General features: G+C 43.9%; 1 protein-coding gene across 4 annotated transcripts in view; it reads right to left on the bottom strand.

Annotated features, from left to right (window-relative positions):
• The window catches only part of LOC119817552 (calmodulin-4-like), a 58,688-nt gene that overhangs the window by 14,562 nt on the left and 22,645 nt on the right, over positions 1-21,481 (bottom strand). For 2 of the 4 annotated variants that reach the window (XM_038334867.1, XM_038334868.1), the window contains exon 2: positions 20,795-20,988. The gene's annotated coding sequence lies outside the window, so the exon portion shown is untranslated. Of the gene's footprint in view, positions 1-17,286; positions 17,508-20,794; positions 20,989-21,481 lie in introns of those variants that run through there. The other 2 variants (XR_005285914.1, XR_005285912.1) reach the window with 2 other exon arrangements.

The raw sequence follows: 21,481 nt of genomic DNA, 5'->3' as shown, positions 1-21,481 counted from the left end.
GTCCCCTGGGAAGGGTGCTGAGGCCCTGCTCTCACGGAGCTTAAGCCTAGGGTTCTGAGGTGAGGAGAAGCCTTGGGCTGGTCAGAGCTGCTGTTTATTCCGTGCTTGAGGTTTGCCTGGACTTGTTGGGTTAGTCGGTAAGAGCAGCCCTTCCCGCTCTTACCCATCAGTGACATACCTGGGAACCTGGCAGAACACACACTGCTTTGTGTCCCCAACCCAGGGTTCATGTATGGGCTCCTTTCCCACAGACACAGTCCCTAGTCACAAAGATTTCTATGAGAAGTTTTTGGAGATATCTTTAAAAATATATATTTATTTGATGGTACATTTATATAATTTTACTTATTTGACACAGGAGCCTATGTACTCAGGCTAGCCTCAAACTCACTTAGAATAACACTGAATCTCTCATCCCCTGCTTTTGCTGTCCAAATATTAATCTTAGGTCCACACCACCAGATCTGGTTTGTCCAGTGCTGAGGATTGAAGTCAGGAACTCATGACAGCTAGGCAAATACTCTATCAACAGAGCCACACTCCCAGCCCCGAGTGAAGCGTCCTCCTAATAGCTATTTTATCTAAGCATCTAGATTAACTCTGTGGGGTAGACCATGCGCTTCACTCCTTGTCATTTAAAGGGAGTCAGGTGCATCAGCACCCCTGTAGCCAAGCATGCTCAGTTCTGCCACACCGCAGCATCGTGCACAGACTTCTGTGGGGTCTGTCGGCCACACCTGGAGCAGTCCTAGTCCGCTGCCCTTTTCCAGGGTACTGTTGACACCTGCCCCTCTTTCATGGTCTTCTCTCAGTGAGCCTTGTGCTCTTGGGTTCTTTGAGTGACAGAACTCAAAGCATAACCGAAAGTTCCGGTAAACAGTTTGAAAAATCAGCTACTTTCATCTAGGAACAGATCATGGGTTCAGGATCGTGTTCAGAAACATGGAGATTGCCATGGACCAGCATACTGGATGAAAATGGGGATGCCCACATCATACTGGGTACTGTGACATAGGCACAAAGGTCCTTTGGTGCAAGTAGGCAGACTCCTAAAGTCACGTGTAAGCAGGGAATAAATTTAAGTAATTAGAAACCCAGCAGTTATAAAGCAAAGGTTACAATATCTGCCCCTACTTAATTGACTCATCTTACCCATGGCTTCTATGTTCAAGAAGTCAACTAACAACAGAGAGGAAATATTTCTTAATTATATTTTTTCCTTACTCTTCAGAATTTCCTATATACATTCACAACGAAATATCTGCCACCCCCATTCCACTCCTCCAAGTTCCTCAATATCCTCCCCAACAGGTTTCCTTTCTAAATTTGTATTTTTGTGTGTGTGTGTGTGTGTGTGTACGTTTGAAAAAAATATAACCTACTAAGTCTAGATAGCGCTGTGCATGCATGCATGGGTGTGGGGCCATAGACTGAGCACAGGAACTGCCAGGAGGAACACATTTTAAGAAGAATGAATTTTCTCCGTGGCCTAGCATCTGTCAATGCCACTAGCTTTAGTTCCTCGTAAGAAGCTGTGGACAATAGTCAACACAGACACGGAGCTGGCCACAGTGTTAAAAGATTGAGTGCTCAGCCCTGAACAAGATGTCTTTTATCCCCACCTCCTCCCCTAGCCAAGAAATATTTCTTTAAAACTTACATCTGTACTGAACACTTAGAGATGGTTTCCTTTGTCCTTATTCCCCAAACAATGAGGGATGACAACTATTAATGCATTCAACTACACACAGCTGGTTCCCATAGTAGATTTTACATTATATTATGTATAGTAAGGAAATCTGAAATAATTTAAAGCATATAGAAGTGCCATATCTTGTGTGATATGCACACTTTTGGAGGAGAGGCAGGAAGACCTACAAGTCTGAAACCAGCTTGATCTACACAGTGATCAAGACAGCTGTAGCTACACAGTAAGTCCCTGCCTTCAAAAACCTAAAACAAAAATACAGGAGACACACTTAAATTATATACACACACCCAATACCATTTTATATATAGCACATTGTCATCATCATCGTATTTCGGTATCTTGGGGTAGACAGTCCCAGAACCAATTCTCTATATATACTAAGGCAATTTTAGCAATTTTATTGCATATTTTAAAAGACAAAGCGTGTCATGGAAGTGCCACAAAAGTTAAGTCAGCCAATATACTCACTTTGGGGAAATTCTTGGTCCATTAAAGAAGCAAAGTATAGACTATGTGTAGCCTACACAGGCATGTGGGAAGTGGTCTGGTTTCCCTGTCTTGTAATAACGCAGTGACCCCACAATTTTGTCACATTCCCCGGGACTCAGAATTCATGAGCCCAGCTTAGAAAAACACACAAATTTCCATGAAATGGCACCATGCTGGCTTTTCTGTATATCTGCTAGGATGGAGTCAAGGCTTAGCTGAGGCTGTGTGGTTGAGGTATGGGGCAGCTGTGGGGAGAAGAGGGGGCCTCAGAGATGAAGTATTTTTTAAAGCTCCATATTAAAAATAACTCAGTTAACTTGGGGGGTGGTAGTTTATTTTCTTTACCCTCAATGCTGCTGTGGCTTGAAGACCGATGGACGAGGAGCCTCTCCATGGCCCGCCCTCCCGGGGCCCTCTCTCCTGTTACTCTTCGCCCAACCCAGGGAAGACTCTTCCAAAGAACAAGAAACGGGCCCTGCACCCCAGAAATGAGAACATAAGAATCTCTCTTCTCATGTCATCTCTGTTACTGTGTCCAATTCCCTGACCGAAGGGCAATTGAAGGGAGGAAGGGGTTTGTTGAACTTTCGGTTCTGAGTCATAGTACATCATTGGGGGAATTCAAGGCAGGGATTTAAGGCAGGTCAGCTTGCTATTCCACATAGCATTACCTCTGACCAAGGAACTCACTCAGAGTCAAAGAAATATAGCAGGAGCCATGGAGAAAGGTACTTACTGGCTTTCCCCAAAGAGAATAAAGGTTGGGAAAGAAGAGTAAGAGGTGACCATGAAGCTAAACTGCTTGAACTTCTGAAAGACTGGGTCCCAGGGAAAGATGTTTGTTTGTATTTTATGTATGTTTACTCATGTATTCAAGTACATACATGTGTGTTGGGGTGGTGCATGTACACATATATGTACACAAATGTGAGGAAAACCTTAGGTATCATTTTCCTCAGGAACTATCAGACCTTGTTGTTTGAGACAGGCAAGGCCTCTCATTAGCCTGGGGTAGCCTCGTAGCAAATTCAGTTAGGCTGGCTAGCCAGCATGCCCAAGGATCAGCCTGTCCTCATCACCCTAGTGCTGGGAGTACAAGCATGTGCCACCAGCTCTGGATTTTATTTTTAAACTTGGGTCCTCATGTTGTATGGTAAGCAGTTTACTGAGTCATTTCCCCAGCTTCTGAGAAAGACCCTAACCAGGAGTCAGAGTGATTCGCTTATGATTTGGCCCTGTGGCCTGCTAGCTTTAGGCCTTTTGAGAAATGATAGTTCTCGTCACTTCATTGAGTTATGGGCAACTGAAAATGAAGCCAATAATCTCCAGCCTTTATAAATTATGGGACCATTGTGAAAAATGAATTGGAAAGGTGATTATGGCAACTCTTTGTAGCTGTAATTTATGGTACAAAGGTGGAAAGGTGGCTTACCATCTTCATCAGGAGATCAAACCCCTTTAGACCTTTCTTTCTCTCAATAGTTGCTAAGAAGAGCTGGGAGTTGAGCATGAGTGGATGAATGATGTATCAGAGTTCTTACTGATCGCTGCTGGTCCTGGGTTCTACCATTGCAAAGCAAAGAGAGACTGATCCTAAGGTTGGGTATGGGTTCAGGAAAATGAGAAAGGGCATGGCCATGTGATCAGAGAAGGGATGTTGTGCGGAGGTTACAACCAGGGGACCTACAGTAGAGAAGTGTAGTAGGATGAGCCGTGCGTCCCGCTGCCCAGCTAGCTTAACAATCTGTAGTATGAGGAGTGGAGCCTTTTGTTCCATCTGCCTGGCTAGCTTACACCCAAAATAATCATACAGAAATTGTATTAATTAAATTACTGCCTGGCCATTAGCTATAGCCTCCTATTGGCTAACTTTCACTTCTTGATCTAATCCATTTCTATTAATCTGTGTTCACTACGAGGCTGAGGCTTACTGGGATAGATTCTAACTAGTATCAGTCTCAGACAGGAGCTTCATGGCGTCAGCCACACTGCCTTCTTCTTCCCAGAATTCAGTTCTGTCCTCCCTGCCTATCTAAGTTCTGCCCTATCAAAAGGCCAAGGCAGTTTTTTCTATTCAACCAATAAAAGCAACACAAATATAGAAGAACTTCCTATACCAGAGAAGGGACCAGTATAGAAAGTGTTCCTATGCAAACCTTCTGAGTCCATCCAGCAGAAACCACATGCTCCTAACTTGGGTGGCTGTTCCTTAGGGGACTCAGAGAAGTGTGGGTCCTGAGACTGCTTGCTGATACAGTCTTCTCTAGAATGGGGAGATGGGCAACCCCAGAAGAGAGGGAGAAGAAGGGATGTGCATTGGCCTTTTCCTCTCTGAGATCAGCCCAGAACCAAGAAATGAAGATAGTTAACAGGTCTGGTCACAGGTTTGTAGGTTCATGACGTAGAGTAAGACTGGTCTCCAGCTGGAGGCCAACTAGCTCAGGCAGAGCCTGCAGTGAACTCCTGTGAGGATTCAATGGCTAGCCCTATCCTAAGAAAGAAACCCTGCTACCTCTGAAGGCCAGTTCTCCATCACCTTTCCTCCCTCTGTGGCCTCTCTTCCCTTTATCCCCACCCTGTCCAGCCGGTGGAATGGAAGCCCCACCTCTGCTACCACACCTTTCCCAGGACATCTTCTGCCTCATTTCCTATCAATGCATACATATACAGATCAGGTCAGAGGTTAGCTGATGTGCTCATCATGCGGTAGGGGATCAATTTGGGTGTGAAGTAACACAGGAAGGTTTCCGTGACAGATGGGCACTACCTTTGCAATCCTGTTAATGTAGTTAGGGCTGGCCTTGTCACGGATGATGCTTCAGAAGATCAAGTCAATTGACCAAGTAACTTCATCAGATTCAAGGCAGAGCCATCCCTTTGCCAAAATGCCTAAGCCCCACAGGGGCTGGGTGCACCTGAACTTGGTGGAATTGAGCCTACAGTTCTAGGGCTAGCTGCAAGGAAACACATCAGAAAATGGGCCTCTTCTTTACAGCTAAGGGTTTCTCTTCCCTCTCAGTGGTGTGTAGAGACTCCCAGCCTTTCTTTACTCTTTGCAATGTCTGGGTTGAAGGGGAGGAATCTATTTTTTGAGTATGGTCCCTCACTTCTCAAAGATGTGCCTAATGTCCCTGTGTGAATGAGCCTTCCCTCTAGATCCAGGGGTAGTCATGATTAGCCCTGCTTCAAAAACTGAGAAACTGAGGAGAGAGACAGAGAGAGAGACAGGGAGACAGAGAGAGAGAGAGAGAGAGAGAGAGAGAGAGAGAGAGAGAGAGAGAGAGAGAGAGAGAGAGAAATATCCATCCTCAATGGAGAAACCATAATTTAAATATGCATAATGTAAACTTATATTTGGCCCATGCCAAACCCCCATTTGGTACAATAACTTTCTGATGTGCTCAAGACTCCTGTTTCTACCCAGATATTGGCTAGTTCTCTGGACTCCCATCTATCTCCCTTACCTTATTATTCCCCACATTAATGGCCATTACTGTGGACTTCTGTAATGGACTATTTCAGAAGACTATAATCTTTTGTACTCTTCTGTCCCCCGGATCTTTTAGACTTTCCCCAGTGTTGGATAGATGTTCAATAACTGTACTGGTTACTTTTTGTCAATTTGACACAAACTCGAGTCACAAGGAGAGAGGGAACCTTAACTGAGGAATTGTTTCCATCAGATTGTTCTGTAATCATGTCTATACAGAAGTTTCTTGATTCATGATTGAAGTGGGAGGGCCCAGGCCACTGTGGGTGGTGTCACCCCTGGGCTGGTAGTCCTGGGAAGGAGAAGAAAGCTGGCTGAGCACACCACAGGGATGCAAGCCAGTAAGAAGCACCCTTCTATTGTCTCTGCTCTAGTTCCTGCCCTGGTTTTCCTTGACAACAGACCATAACCCTTAAGCCAAATAAAACCTTCCCTCCCCAGGGTGGTTTTGGTCAGTGTTGTGTTTATCACAGCAACAGAAACTAAACTAAAACAGTCATAAACAATATGCCATGCCACGTGTTTGCCAAATTTTACCCACAACTAAAGTGTTAGGAATTTTCCTAACGTGAACTCTCTGCTGATGCAAAAATCCCAAACAAGCCAAATCACAACAAGCCAAATTAAAAAATATCCAGGTTTAATGGGATTCCTGCGCTCTCAGGTGGCCCCGGGGGGAGAGGGGGAACCGAGAAGCCGCAAATGCGACCAACACAGGGATGGGGCCTCCAAAGATGGAAGCCAGAGACGGGGGCTTGCATAAAGTTTTCCAAAGAGCTCTGTATCACTTTCTTACAAACCCAAATGTCAGTTGAAAAGATGGCTCCACAGTTAAGAGTGCTCTCCCTGACTGATGTCAGGCAACTCACAGCCCCTGTGACTCCAACTCCAGGGGATGCAGTGCTTTCTTCTGGCTTCTGTTAATACCTGAACACTCTTAGCATGAGCGTATGGCGCACGCTCACACACACACACACACACACACACACACACACACACACACGCACTACAAATAATAATTTTAAAAAATCTAAATGTCTGTTATTACCATCCCATCTTTTTCTTTTTCTCTCCTTCTACTCTGCCTTCTTCTCTCTCTTCTTAACTAGTTTACACTTTCAAGTATGTTCCCATTTCTGCTGCCCAGAGAACCTAAACTTCATTGGCGAAGCTGATCAAATCTCCCTTTTCCTCTTCCCATGTGATAAAACTCTCATGTGTTCCCATGTGTTCTTGCGTGAATCCTCGCCTGGCCTCCCTGTCACCCCACAGTTTCGTCCAGCCGGCTACAACCAGAGATGTTGCTCCTTCCTGCTTCCTTCTCTGGGGAAGTGAGTCTGGAGCTTCAGGTCACTGTAACTAGCTTGTGATAAATAAGCGACAGCGACATTTCCATATCATCTGCAGAACAGCTCTGCGCCTCATGTAAACACGGTCCCTAGTGTTCGTGGTGCCCTTTGTAGGGGGTTTTCTGGAAATCTTTGAGCTTGTGTTCCAGAGTACAAGCTGCCATCAATTTTATCCTTTACCTAAGTATTCATTCCAGCCTGGCAACACCTTGTTAACTGAACTGGGCAGGGCCACACTGATGTCACTGCTGTCCCATTTACCTGAGAGAGGGGTGAAGTGAACCAATTCTCTGTGCCAGCTGCCGTGCTAAGGGTTTTATGTGTGACCCCACTGTGTCTTCTTAATTTACTCTTGTTTTACAGGCTAAGCCACTGAGTCTTAGTGATGTCACAGAACTAGTCAGTGGTGATCTGGGAAATTGAATCTAGTCTCTTGTGCTTGGCAGCATAATCTATTCATCTTATAACTTCAACTTTCTTCTTCAACTGCTGAAAACAGACAAGACACACACACACACACACACACACACACACAAGATAAGACCTGGCAACAAAGCTTCCTGCCCTGACACACAGTGGACACTGTCCCTTAGTCACATATACTTTCATAACTCTAATTAGGACCCTGGAACTGACCCGAAACTTTTAGAAGATGGCCGTGGAGTGATGGTAAGATGTTGGGATGTGGAGACGGCCATGTGGCCTGAGCTTTGCCTCCTGACCAGTACATACAGGGCTTTGGCAGTGCACTGATCTGTGTAGAGCCAGTTTAAAGTCAATGATGTGGTAAATATAGTCTGTAGGTAGAAGGTTTTCAGAACGTCTCTGTGCAGTCTTTGGGGGCATTATCATCAAGAACTTTATCATTGGCTGGATGCCATGACACATGCCTGTAGTTCCAGCACTGGGAAGTAGAGGCAGGCATATCTCTGTGGACCTGAGGCCAACCTGATTTACATAATGAATTCCAGCCAGCCAGTATTACATAGTGAGTGCCTGCCTCCTAAAATAACTTTTTTTGAGAAACGAAAATCTTATCATATATAATATCACTTCATCAATCATCATCTCTGAATGTATGCAATCTAAAACATTCTGTGAGAAAACACCATGGAGTCTCGTTGGATCTTCTTGACAACTTAACCAAAGCTCGGTTACAAATCACTTTGTGATTTCACTTTTCACTTTAATTTTATTCCAGAGCCTTTGCTTTTGCTTCTCAGTGTCTGTGCTGGGAAATGTGAAAATAAGTCAATTCCTGGGAAGCTTTGGAATTTCCTTTTTCTCGTTTGGTTGAAATCTTTTTAGATTTATCTATTTTGATGGATGTGTTTGAGTGTTTTGCCTGCATGTATACAAGTGTACCACTCAAGTGCCTGGTGCCTTGAGAGTTCAGAAGAGGGCATCAGTTCCTTGGAACTGCAGGGAGGAATGGTTGTGAGCCACCATGTGGATGCTGGGAACCAAACCTGGGTCTTCTGTAAGAGTAACACATGCTCTTAACCACTGAGCCATCTCTCTAGCCCAGAACTTATTCTTTAAGAAAGGTATCCCTGTATCTTAAAAGACAACAGCTTTCCTCCATTTTCTTTTTCGAGAGAAGGTGTCATAGCCCAGGGTTGCCTTGAATTTGCTCTGCAGCTTCATATAACCTCGATGATTCCGCCTCTGCTTCTCACGTGCTGGGATCATAGGTATACACCACCTGGGTCATGCCTAGTTCTCCTTCAGGAAGAACTGGTCCTCTGTTGTAATAACTTTCTAATATGATGGGAATTTTCTCCTCCTCCTCAACCCCCATCCCACCCCCACCACACCCTCACGTCAACTTTACACATCAGCTCCGTTCTATGCATGTTCCATGATCAGACAGATGTCTTGCTTTTACTCATGACATGGGCTTTTCCCCCCAATACACCCCATGATTCCTTCCAGTACGATCTCCCTTTGCCAATGCATTCCAAGCTATTGTCATTTATAGAGGAGTAAACTTTTACAGCTTGAGTCTTCCAAATCAATTTGAAATATGTGGATTCACAGTCATAAAGTTTCCTTAGGCCATAGTATTTTCCCCTAAGCATGGGAAATGCCTTCCAAAAAGTGTTCTTTATAGAGAGGATTCACAGGCTTGCACGCTCCTTCTTGCTCAATGAAAGGCATTTGGAGGGAAGGGCTGCGTAATGAGCTCAAATCCAGCTTTGACCTGTCCTACATTTTCCATGGCGTCTCATGACTTATTGCATCAGGATCTTCTCTCCGAGTCCTTCCTCTAGAAGAGACTGTAACTGCTTTTCCCTGAATGGTGTAGAAGTCAGGAGCTGCTCACATGCATTTCATAGGCTGTTCTGCAGAGCTGATGGGAAAGACAAAACAGCTTCCAGAGTACACCGTCCATTTTTACACAGAGACCTCATGAATGGGATCTGTGAGTATTTCACAGAGCTCAGATATGAGCTCCCTTTCCTGGCTGCTACATAGTGTCAGGTCCCCTCCTATGCAGTCACAGATTTGGGGGCACTCTAAGAACTGCAAGCTAACTAGCCTCGGCTCCTTGATAGTGGGAGCTTTGTTGAAACCACCTGAATGTCCTGAGAACAAGAATGAAGATGGTCTCACGGTACAAAGTAACCTGATGGTTATGGATAGACAGGTAAACGAATGATTAAGTGAACACAAAGTTCTGATTACTGAGTCCTCTTTCACCCAACCTAATCCCATTGTGCCTTGCAAATTCTCTCTCTTTTCCAAAAATGTAGCTGTCTAACTCTATGCCTGGACCCATCTCAGTGGAACTCGTGGTAGGGTCTCTAGGAACACGTCACTACTTCCATGTTCTTAGAAAAGCGATGTGTGATTTCTCTTTGTCCCTTATCTGAGGCCCACAAGGCAGACGTTACAAAAGACAGTGTGAATAGCTCCTTCAGACAAACTTTGCCCCCGTCTTTCCTTCCTCTTTCCTTCTTTCCTTCTCATTCTGTCTTACCCCTCCTTCCTAACCTCCCCTGCTGCAGAAACACATCACGGCATGCTCTTGGCCAATCTAAGGCTACAGCTCAGGTGTCTGCATGCCAGACAACCTCATTTCCACTCAAGTTCTATTAGGGCTTATTTATTTTACTGTGTTCCCTTGGGCCACCAAGAAGTGAGACTGAACCCTGATGCTCTTCCCTCCCTCCCTCCCCCCTCCTCTCGGGGTCCACTCCTACTCCTGCCTCCAAGACTTTCTTATGCCATTTCCCCCCTCCTTCCTGTCTCTGTCCTTTCCGCCACTTAAGTAACTACCTCCTTTCCTGGGGGCATCCTCTCTCTGACTCACCAAATTTGGCCTGCTGTCAAAATAGAAGGTTCAGTCGTGGGTGGGGCTTTTTCCGATCACCTCCATATTGCTTCAGAGATTAAGTCAGAAACTGTCTGATTTCTTTACTTTACAAAAGCATACAGAAATTCCAGAGTTTTCTATGGACACTAGGAACTAGAATGTACCTTCCATGAAATCATACAGTGAAACCCTAATACTTAAGGGTATTCACAAATGAGTCCTCTCTAGGATGAGGGAAGACCTTGAAAGTGTGGCTCCGTGAAAATGGCTCTAACTTTATGTTAAACTGGATCACTGGTATTTGAAAACAATAGTTCACATTCCTTGAACTCTTGCTATGCCCGTGACTCGGATGCTCTTCTGAGCTCCATGCCTCAGCACACATTCCCCTGGGGTCTCTATGCTGCCTTTGTGACTGACTGTGTTACTTAGGTGAGGGTTCGGAGCCACACATGAAGATGAGAGCTTCCCTGGGTAGAAGTGAGGAGAGGGAAGGAGGAGAGTGAACCTCTGGCTCCTGTCCTTACTAAAAGAGCTCTCTTGAGGTCCATGATTTCAAAGAACATGGTTGAAAACTGCTGGGTAGATGGCTAGAGTGAGCGCGGGTAAAATGGAGCACCTTGTTGAGTCATGTTGCCTCCCACAAACCCAGGCAGTGAGTTTGTGCCCTACACGTTCCTGTTTCCTGCCCTCATCAACACGTTTACTTCTGGGAAACATACTCCCAAATGGATAGTTGACCCACACGGGATTGTATACACATGCACATATGCACACATATGCACATACAGATGTTCATGTATACACACATAGACTCTTAAACTAAATGCCAAAGCTTTTATCACAACCATAAACTTCAAAGACTTGGAGTTTAGAACAAGAGCTCTTAAGGAGCCATCGGCCTCAGGGAAGATCAACTTGTTTTCTTCGTGGCAATTAGCTTGGGCTGCAGAGGCTTACATCAATGGGCAATCCTACTTATCCCAATTATGCAGCAAGAGCTTGAGTCAGAAGCTTGCAGCTCAGTTGGTGGAGTGCCTGCCTAACATGCAGAAAATCCTGGGGTTAATCCTAACATCTGGATGTGGTATTGCCTATAATCAGAAGGCTAAAGGAAAGAGAATTAGAAGTTCAAGATTATCTTCAACTTATTAAGACTTCAGAACTAGCCTGGGCTACATGAGACCCTGCATCCAATGAAAGAATACACTTTGGTAAAAAGATAACTGTAGTAGCCCCAAGGCCCAATAATATTATCCTATTTAATATTTCTGTTTCTTGATTTTCTTTCTTTTTTTTCAAAATCTCCAATGTCAGTTTTAAAAGGTGAGTAGTTCACACAGGTGAACGGCTGCCCAGACCTGCCATTCCTCTCCTTCCTCTGATGTCACTTCTGTCTGTCCACACTTTCCCCGTCAGGGTTTACTCATCACCCCAGCACAGAAGTCAGCAAGTGAGCCCTTGTCAATTTCCCTAAAACGTTCAGATATCATAAAATAGTCTCTTCCAGGGAAAGTAAGAAGTCTGAGGTTAGAGTTTTACTTATTTGGCTGTTTTTAAATGAAACCTACTACCAATTTGCTTGTGTTTGGAGAGATCACTTATTTCTGATGTATTCAAACCTGTTCTTGGAAATTAAGCACAGTCCACTTCGGGGGCCCTTCTAACTCCCTATAACAGGTGCCTCAGGTGCTCTGAGAGGTGACCTCAGTGTTAGGAATATTTCTTAGACGAGCCTCTCCGCCAACGCAAATAATTCCAATCAGACCAAATTAAATTGGATAAAAGATGCCCATGTTTAATGCAATGCTCCCTGGTGGCAACGGGAAAGCATGGCAAGGGGAAGGGGGAGGGAGACCATGTGTTCATTCTCTGGTGGGCAGTTTAAGTAGCCTATAGGAGTGGTCTTGACCCTCCCTGGGGAGGGATCACCATTTGGTGAGCTTTCTCAGAGGTGGAATTTGGACTAAGGCAACTGCCAGGGGAGGGGCTTGAAATGGAGTTCCTGCCAGTATTCCAAAGACAGATGCCAGGGGGTTGGGATGAGGCCCCCTGACTATAATATTCCAGATTCTTAGTATAAAGGGATGTTAGGGAGCTGGGGTGATGCTTCTGACTAAACACTCAGCAATCCAGTAACCTAATAAACTTGGCTGCTGAGAAGGTAACCTTAGCACTAGGCAGAGCAGCCTGGTGCTGACATAAACCAGTCTCCTGGAGGAAACAGTAGACCTCGACATGCGGACCTCAAACTAAGAAGACATGGATTCTCCTAACACAGCCCAGATGTTTAGTTCTTCAGCACTTGGTGAACTTTACCTTACAATCAGGCAGAAGCCTTCAAGCTAAGGGGAAGCCATTCTTTTTTGAATCCAAAAAGATGCTCTATCTGGTTACTTGTCCAATTTCAATCACACCAACCACATCTTAATTCCATACAATGATTCACTGGGTCTCCATCTTAGCCCAGGATGAGGCCATGTAGGAGTCTTTTTTTTTTTTTTTTTTAAACCCAGACAGAGAAATTTAATGGAGAACCAATTTCAGCATTGTATTATAAGAATAGAGAGGAACAGCCTAAGATTTTTTTTTTTTTGGTTTATCGAGACAGGGTTTCTCTGTGGCTTTGGAGCCTGTCCTGGAACTAGCTCTTGTAGACCAGGCTGGTCTCGAACTCACAGAGTTCCGCCTGCCTCTGCCTCCCGAGTGCTGGGATTAAAGGCGTGCGCCACCATCGCCTGGCCCTAAGATTTTCTTTTTTTTTTTTTTTAATATTTAATTTCATTCCTCACTAAAAATTGCCATCTCCTCCCCTATGTAGGAGTCTTGATAATTCACACAAGACAGACAAAAAGCCACCCAAAGATCACCCAGATCAACAACCAAAACCACGCATCCCCTACAAATTCAACCGTGCCTGATAAGGAATACTTATGGGGTATTCTGATGGACAGTCGCTGATAAAAATTTGGGGGACTGAGGATAAAAATCCTCAAGCTCTCCCCGGGTCATGCACCAGGTAAGAAGTCAGTTCCAAGCAAGAAGTGAGCAAAGAACTCACTCTGTGACATATGACTGAGAAGCAGAGGGACTCAAGAGAGTCCCTCCTTAATTCTGCTCACTAGCTCCCCATCGTCACTGGAGTGTTCAACTCACTGTGGGTGACGTCTGAGTTCCGGTGCTCTGTAGACCTCACGAGGTCTTCCCCTCACTCAATTCTTTTGTTGTTGTTGGTTTTTTTCTTTTTGTTTTGTTTGAGACAGGGTTTTATGCATCCCTGATTGGCCTCAAATTCACAATGTTACTGAGGACAATTTTGAACTTTCGATCCCCCTGCCTCTACCTTCCAAATGCTGGAGGCATGCACTACCATGCCCAGTTTTATTGTCTACGAGTTAAACCCAGAGATTCAAGCATGGTAGGAAAGCACATGTTAAGGCTAGATCCTCAGTTCTTTCACCAACAATTCTGGAACCCCTCACCATCTCTCCACGTAGGCACTCTACATTGACTCTGCTTGGCCCATTAGTCTTTCAAATTCTAATTTGAGCCCGGAGTCTCTTATCTATCATCTCTATAGATTTTTTTTTAATTATGGAGGAAACTCCCACCTCAAGCATAAGTCTGTCAGCAGTTATCACTTCAGTTGTCCCTGATCTGTCCTTAGAGACTCCATGCCAGATTACTTGGGTTAGGAACCAGAATAAAAAACTAGGTCAATAAAAGTGACACGCGACCAGAGTGCTTACAGGAGGCTGGGAGAATAAATCTAAGTCTTGAGCTTAGGCTGCAGATACAATGTGTTCTACGGGGGATGGGTTTTTTTTCATCATTGCAGAAATCTGCAACCGGAAAGGCCTTGGGGCAGATGTGTACAGGTGGGGGCATCGTCAGCTGCTCCTGAGGACTGACACAGAGGTCGCTCATTACTATGGAGCCATAAACAAACACACAAACAAAAGAAGACAAACTATTAGACTTCGTAAGATGAATACAACTGACGTTTTGGAAAGACGATTCGAGGCATACCACAGAGATTTTTGCGCTCTAACTTGAATCAAAGAGAAGGCTGAAACAACCCTTCTCATGTAGCTGGAAGCAAAGCGGCTGTTTATGATGCAGCCTTCCTGTGTCAGCCAGCAACCCACTGATTGACTTGTTGCTAGGCAGAGGTCCTGTCCTACCTCATGGAGCAGCATGAGAAAAAGAAACAAGCAACAGATTTATCTTTCGGAAGAAACAAGATAAGCATGAAAAAAAATGACCAATATAAAGTAAGAAGTGATAAATGACCAATATAAAGTAAGAAGTGATAAATGACCAATATAAAGTAAGAAGTGATAAAATGCGAAGAAAACGAAAAGTGGGGGAAGTGATGAGTAAGGGGAGGGTCAGTTTAAAGTAGGGTCTTGAGGAGACCTCTGCCTAAGGTTTGGGGACAGATGGAGCACATTGTACAAAGATGCCAAAGTAGGAATCAGGGTAGAAGTGTTAAAGGAACAGAAAGCCGGCCAGCGCCTAGAACTCAATTGCCGCGCACCGCGGCCCCGGTCTGTGCTTCAGGCAAGCTTCGGGAAAGGGGCTGGAGGTTGAGAATACACACGCAGAGACAGACCGACACACAGACCTTCAAACACTGGTTTCAAACCAAAGCCCCTCTTTATTAGCACCCTGTAGGCTTAAATACACTGCAGTCCATGGCCAACAGGTGAAAATCCCATCCTCTGATCCTCTAAGCTAGGCATAGCTTCTAGTAACTTTAATTAGAAGGTTCTAGGAGGGAAAAGCAGCTGAAGGCGAGGACTCATTAGTCCCAACACTCAATGATGGAGGTCAGTGGTATGGAGACAAAGAAGAGGCAGGAAATGGTCGTGGAAGACAAAGGTAGCCGCCCACTGTCGGGATTTTATGGGTAAGCCAAAGATATGTCCTTATAAGGGTATGAAAAGACATGCTAGTCACCGAATGGCCAAGCACAAGGGAGATTGGCTTGAAGAGTATTGACCTGTCTTGCCTCAAGATGAGGCTGGTGAGGTGGGTGCATTGGGACACATCTTGGAGGAAGAGCTGAAAGACTGGATGTGGTATAAGAAGAAGGCGAGAATTAAATATGGCCCTTGGGTTTCGCTCTGAATAGTTAAGTGAACTGTTTTCAAGAGAGATTGGGAGATTGGAGAAGAAGCAGATCTGGTGGGGCACGAGAAGCAAATTCTCCCTTAGTCATATTGTCAGGTGCTAATTAAACCCCAGTAATGGACCTACGAAGGTGGTAACTGCTCTTTGCTGGATACGTAGACTAGAGACATACTGAACTCACAGAAATGACTTGCCATTTGTCCTACACCGAGACAGCTGTGCTTATGAGTGTCTTTCGTAGCTCCCGGGCCAAAATGTTTTGCAGCCGGAAGTTGGTGATAAATACAAAGTAAATAGGATAGGATGCTGACTAAGCCGGTAGGAATGAGAAGGTCGAGATTCCAGCGCAGGCCTTCAATGAGCCAGTTGTCTAACTTTGATTCAAATTTTTCAGCTGTCATATTGAAACAAAGCAATATGCAGATCCATGCGATTGCTCAATGGATGGCAAAGTGAATCCGAAAGTATTTCATGATAGAGGTTTTTATGTTTTTATTACAGGAAAAGGAAGACCATGAGCAAACGTTAGCCAGGTGGGTAGTTTTAGCAAGAAGAAAAGAGAGGAAGAGTCCCGTAGTCACCCATGCATCCTTCTAGCTCCATGTTAGGAATGGAATGCTAAAAGGTGGGAATTCCTGATCCAAACCTCCTTCTGTAGCACCCGGAGGGAGAGCTACACTGACCAAGGTGTTTAGCACATTCTTTTTAACAAAAGTCATTTCTAATCCTAATTCAGACTGCAAAGACATAATTCCTTGAATCTCTTAGCTTTTAAAATCCCTGCTCTTCAAAGGAAGTAATTTACAGCAGGTGAATATCTCTGATTGAGTATCCGCACAGTCTTCCTCAATACCATAGTCTACCTGGCCAAAACCATCCCATCGTGATTGCAGGAGCCTCAGTATCTGGCACTGTAGCCTGGAGCATGGACACACTGTTCAGACCTCTGCTCCCTAGTACCCCATGGCAGTGGCTCTTCTTGTTTGTTCTGTGGATCCTTACAGGGCAGGGGATGAAGACCCTTTGAGAGGACTTGTGTGTGTGTGTGTGTGTGTGTGTGTGTGTGTGTGTGTGTCAGAGAGAGAGAGAGAGAGAGAGAGAGAGAGAGAGAGAGAGGGAGGGAGGGAGAGAGAGGGAGAGAGAGAGAGAGAGAGAGAGAGAGAGAGAGAGAGAGAGAGAGAGAGAGAGAGAGAGAGAGATTCCTAACAATCCTAGTGTCTTTCTGTTTACAGTGTCTTGACATTTACTCTGAGGTCAAAAGCAATCATGGGGAAAATGCTAGCCTCTTTGCATGACTCAAATGACTGTATTTTGGACTACTAAATGTCTCATTAAAACAGAAAAGACAGTCTTATTTGAAGAGCTGATAACTATACTTTTGTGCCTTTGTATTCTTGTATACACTTTCTTGTTTTTTTTGAGGCAGGGTCTTTCCATGTAGCTCTTGGAAAACACAGAGATATCCTCCTGCCTCTGCCTCCAGAGTGCCAGGATTAAAGGCATGGACCACCATGCCCAAATGTATACAGGTTTTCACATCAGCTAAACACGAAAGTGTGACAGTTGCCATGAGAACATTTGTGTGGCTGTCTGTAAGAGTCCAAGGTGATGTTTCCTTTCCCCTCATAGAATTATTTTATTGGAAGAGCAGCTGGCAAGGCAAGGGAGTGCTGGGATTTGGAGTCCAGTCCAATACAACTCCCGGGCCAGGGGGGCTGGGATGGATGCCAGGGCTGGAGCTACACTCCCCACTTAACATTCCAGACTCTTTGGATAGAGGGGTGACAGGAAATTGAAGTGATAATTATGATTAACATTTTAGGCTCTCTTTGAATAAAGGGCATAGACTCAAGTCTGGCTACTTCCTCTGGGCATGGAGCAACGTGGGGAGGGGAGATCTGGCTGTTGGTGGGTCCACGCTTAGTGGGAGGTGTGGCTGAAGAAGCATCCTGTCTGCTGTCATTCCAGGGACACTAGGCATTTGTTTCTTGAGGGAGGTAAGAAGGCAGGTGTCTAGGAGGAAAAAATATTGTTATTACTGAACCTATGAAATGGGGCTAGCCTTGGGATGAGACACAATAGCAGAGGAAAACAGATTTTAGTTGGCAGGTGTCCGTGACCCAGAAGAGCTGGTACCAATGAAGTCCCAGGAGCTGGTACAGGTGCTTTTGGCATTGTCCTGGGAGCGCTTGGTAGGTTGGTCTTGGCTTATGCAGTAGGAGTAACCTGAAAAATATGCTTAAAACTGGAGGGTCAGGACCACTCCCACAGGGTATTTAAGTGGGCTCCCAGAGGAGAAACACATGGTTTTCAGGTCTGCATGGGCTCCCTACTTTCCTGTCTCCCCGCATGCACTCGGCCACCCGAGAGCGTCTTACTTAATAAAACAATGGGCATTTTGATTTGGTTTGATTTGACTTAATTGTACTTCTTGCACTGACTGAGCTGCCTCTTTTCTTATTATTTTTACTTAACAGTATTTGCTGGCAATAAAATTTGAGCTTCCAAATGAAAATTGAAAGCTTGGATTGTTGACATTTGCCATTGTAAATTTGAGAATCTTCAATGCCTTAAGAATTTTCCATTCAGATTGGTATTAGTATTTATTATTCTGAGGGTTTTTTGTTGTTGTTGTTATATACTTAGTGGCTTCGTATTTAAAAGTCCCACAGAACTAGTGAACCAGAATTTTCTGAGCAACCAGTGCATGGCATTATAAAATCATACATGGGTACCATTTTAGAGTACAAGCAAGACCAACAGATTTTTAGGCATGACCATGAACTTTTGGTAGATGCGGTCTCACATTCCACACTGCAAGTGATGTTTAAGCAACAGCTTGATATGACATCAAAGAAGAATAGCCAACTTTCTGAAAAGAAAACCAAAAGCCATTTAAATGTTCCACCCCTCCCCACTGTCTCTGTGAAGCTGGGTTATCACTTGCTTCAGAAAACCAGGTGTTGCCAAGACCCACAAAAATGCTCTTGAGAGTGCCACACCTTTCCTTAATTTCTGTCTTCAAGAAAGAAGTTTTTTTGGTTTTTGTTTTTTTAAAGACATTACTTATGTGAACAAGTCATGGCATTTTGATTATATTTTAAGTTTCTATGTTATATTTTTATATATTTAAGTATTTCACAGTTTTACCTTCAAGTACAGTAAAGATGGATACATGTACCTCACATAGCCACAAGACAAAGTCCTTATTGACTTTTTAAATACACTTTATAATAAAAATCTTTGTTGGAGTTGGAAAGATATCTCAGCAGTTAAAAGCATTGATTGCTCTCCCAGATGTCATGGGTTCAATTTCCAGCACCCATACAGGGGGTTCACAACCATCTGTAACTCCAGTGTCAGGGTAACCTGACAACTCTTCTGGTCCCAGTAGGCACAAATGTGCTATGCAGACACACATGAAGGTAAAACACTCACAGACATATTTTTTAAAGTGTGTGTGTATGTGTGTGTGTGTGTGTGTAAGCTTGTATTGTGAGTGAAGACTCACATGTGCCAACAACATATGAGCAAATCAGAGGACAATATCAGGTATTGGTCCTTGTCATACACTTTCTTTGAGACAGGGTCTTTCTTGTTGTTTGTGGTAGCATATACTGGCGAGTTGGCCCTTGAGCTTCTGGAGAGTCTCCATTCTCTGCCTTCCACCTTGCCCTAGGAATGTAGGCATTATAGGCTTGCTTTGCTGTATCTAGCTTTACATGGGTTTTGTAGATCCAGACTCCTCACACTTAAATGCCAAGTTCTTTATACACTGAATGGTCATCCCAGATCCTTTTTAAATATTTTATTTATATATTAGTTATACACAACAATTGGGTTCAATATAAGATCTTCATGCATGTATGTAATACATTTCTCAGTAACTTTTAAATGTCTATATCAGTGGTTCTCAACCTGTGAGTCATGGCCCCTTTGGGGTCAAGCAACCCTTTCACAAGACTTGCCTAAGACCATCAGAAAAAACAGACATTTATATTATGACTCATAACAGTAGCAAAATTATAGTTATGGAGATCAGTCTTCTGTCCTATGTGATGTTGGTGAAGATCTTTTCCCAATCTGTAGGCTATCACTTTGTCTTGTTGACCATGTCCTTTGCTTTACAGAAGCTTCTCAGTTTCAAGAGGTCCCATATATTTATTGTTGCTCCAAGATCAAAAACACTGATGACAGCTTATGCTGGAGAAGATGTGGGGTAAGGGGAACACCCCTGAATTGCTGGTGGGAGTGCAAACTGATGGAGCCACTTTGGAAATCAGTATGGCAATTTCTCAGAAAATTAGGAAACAATCTACCTCAAGACCCATTAATACTGCTGTTGGGTATACACCCAAAGATGCTCTATCATACCACAAGGACATGTGCTCAACTATGTTTATAGCAGCATTGTTTATAATAGCCAGAACCTGGAAACAAGCTAAATGCCCCTTGACTGAAGAATGGATGAAGTAAATTCGGTACATTTCTACAATGGAGTACTGCTACTTCATGGTAAAAACAATGACATATTGAAATTTGCATGCAAATGGATGAAACTAGAAAAAAAAACATCCTGAGGTAACCCAGATCCAGAAAGACAAATATAATAAATATAATAAAAATGGACCCACTCAAAAGTGGCTTTTAGACATAAAGCAATGAAAAATCAGCCTACAGTCTGCAACTCCAAAGAAACTAGGCAACAAAGAGGACCCTAAGAGAGACATACATGGATCTATATATATGTAGAGAAAAAGACAAGATCTCCTGAGTAAATTGGGAGTGTTGGGGGGGTCACAAAAGAGGATAGAAGAGGAGAGGAGAGGAAAGGGGGAAGTGAAGAAAAAATGTATAGCTCAATAAAAACAATTTTAAAATTAGTTATAAAGTAGCAACAAAAATAATCTGAGGAACTGTATAAAAGGGTCACATCATTAGGAAGGTTGAGAACAACTGGTCTAGAGAGTCACACACATTTTTTTTCTGAAGAGAAAGGAGCCAGTGTATGGGGTGAGAGGCTGCAAGGAGAGAATTAAGCCATGAAATGAGAAACGTTCCTTCTGCCATAGTTTCCCAATTTTTGAATTGCAGCAGTGTGGCTATCACAAGGCAGCCCTTTGTGAGTCATGGATACTAAGCAATTCTGTTTAATGTCTTTCCTGGGTTCTCTTTCAATGTGCCTTTTTGTAAAAACCGGGCAAAGACTGGGTGGTTGACCCACAAAAACATGCCCCAGAAAGTAAAACCTGCAGCTACCTGTGTACTCCTCTTGAAGGGAGCAGGATTGTCTCACCCACCTGTGACTCCTCATCTTCCGTGGAACTGTCTGCTATGGGTTAATTGTTTTCCGGTGATGTCAGCCCTGGTTTTCCGGGAGGCAGTTGACCACATGTCCAGGTACGGTTTGTCCTGTCTGCAGCAGTCAGGCAGCGATGGGGGAGGAGAATGCTCAACAGTCTCTCTCTCAGCAGATTGTTGCTGTGGCAATCAACTGGAAAGGCGGGGTCATTGATTATCATTTTTTTTCTGCTTTTTCTACTTCATAACAGCTGCCAACCATGTTCTCATATCCTCCAAAATGGAAAGTTGCTCAAATTACCTAGTGGTCCAAATTCCTAACTAACCTCAGAAAAAGAAGACAATATTCAGTGTTCAACAAAGTCTATGACTAATAAGACTCAGTGGATAAAGGCGACTGCTTTGCAAGCCTAGCAACTGGAACTTGATCCCTGGAACCCATATAAAGGTGGAAGGAGAGAACAAATGGAGTTGTCCTCTCATCTGTAAACATGTGCTGGGGCATGTACACCCACATATATAATAAAAGTAATAGTAATGATAATAATAATAATTTAATAAATAAGGCTGGAGTGATGGTTTAACAGTTAAGAGCACTGAGTTCAGCTCCCAGCACACATATGGCAGTTTGAACCACTCTTGACTCCAGATCTTAAATTTCAGGGAATTTAACACCTTCTCTGACT

The sequence above is a fragment of the Arvicola amphibius genome, chromosome 6 (genome assembly GCF_903992535.2).
Source record: "Arvicola amphibius chromosome 6, mArvAmp1.2, whole genome shotgun sequence".
Lineage (NCBI taxonomy): Eukaryota > Metazoa > Chordata > Mammalia > Rodentia > Cricetidae > Arvicola > Arvicola amphibius.
This window is presented reverse-complemented; position numbering and strand designations above follow the sequence as displayed.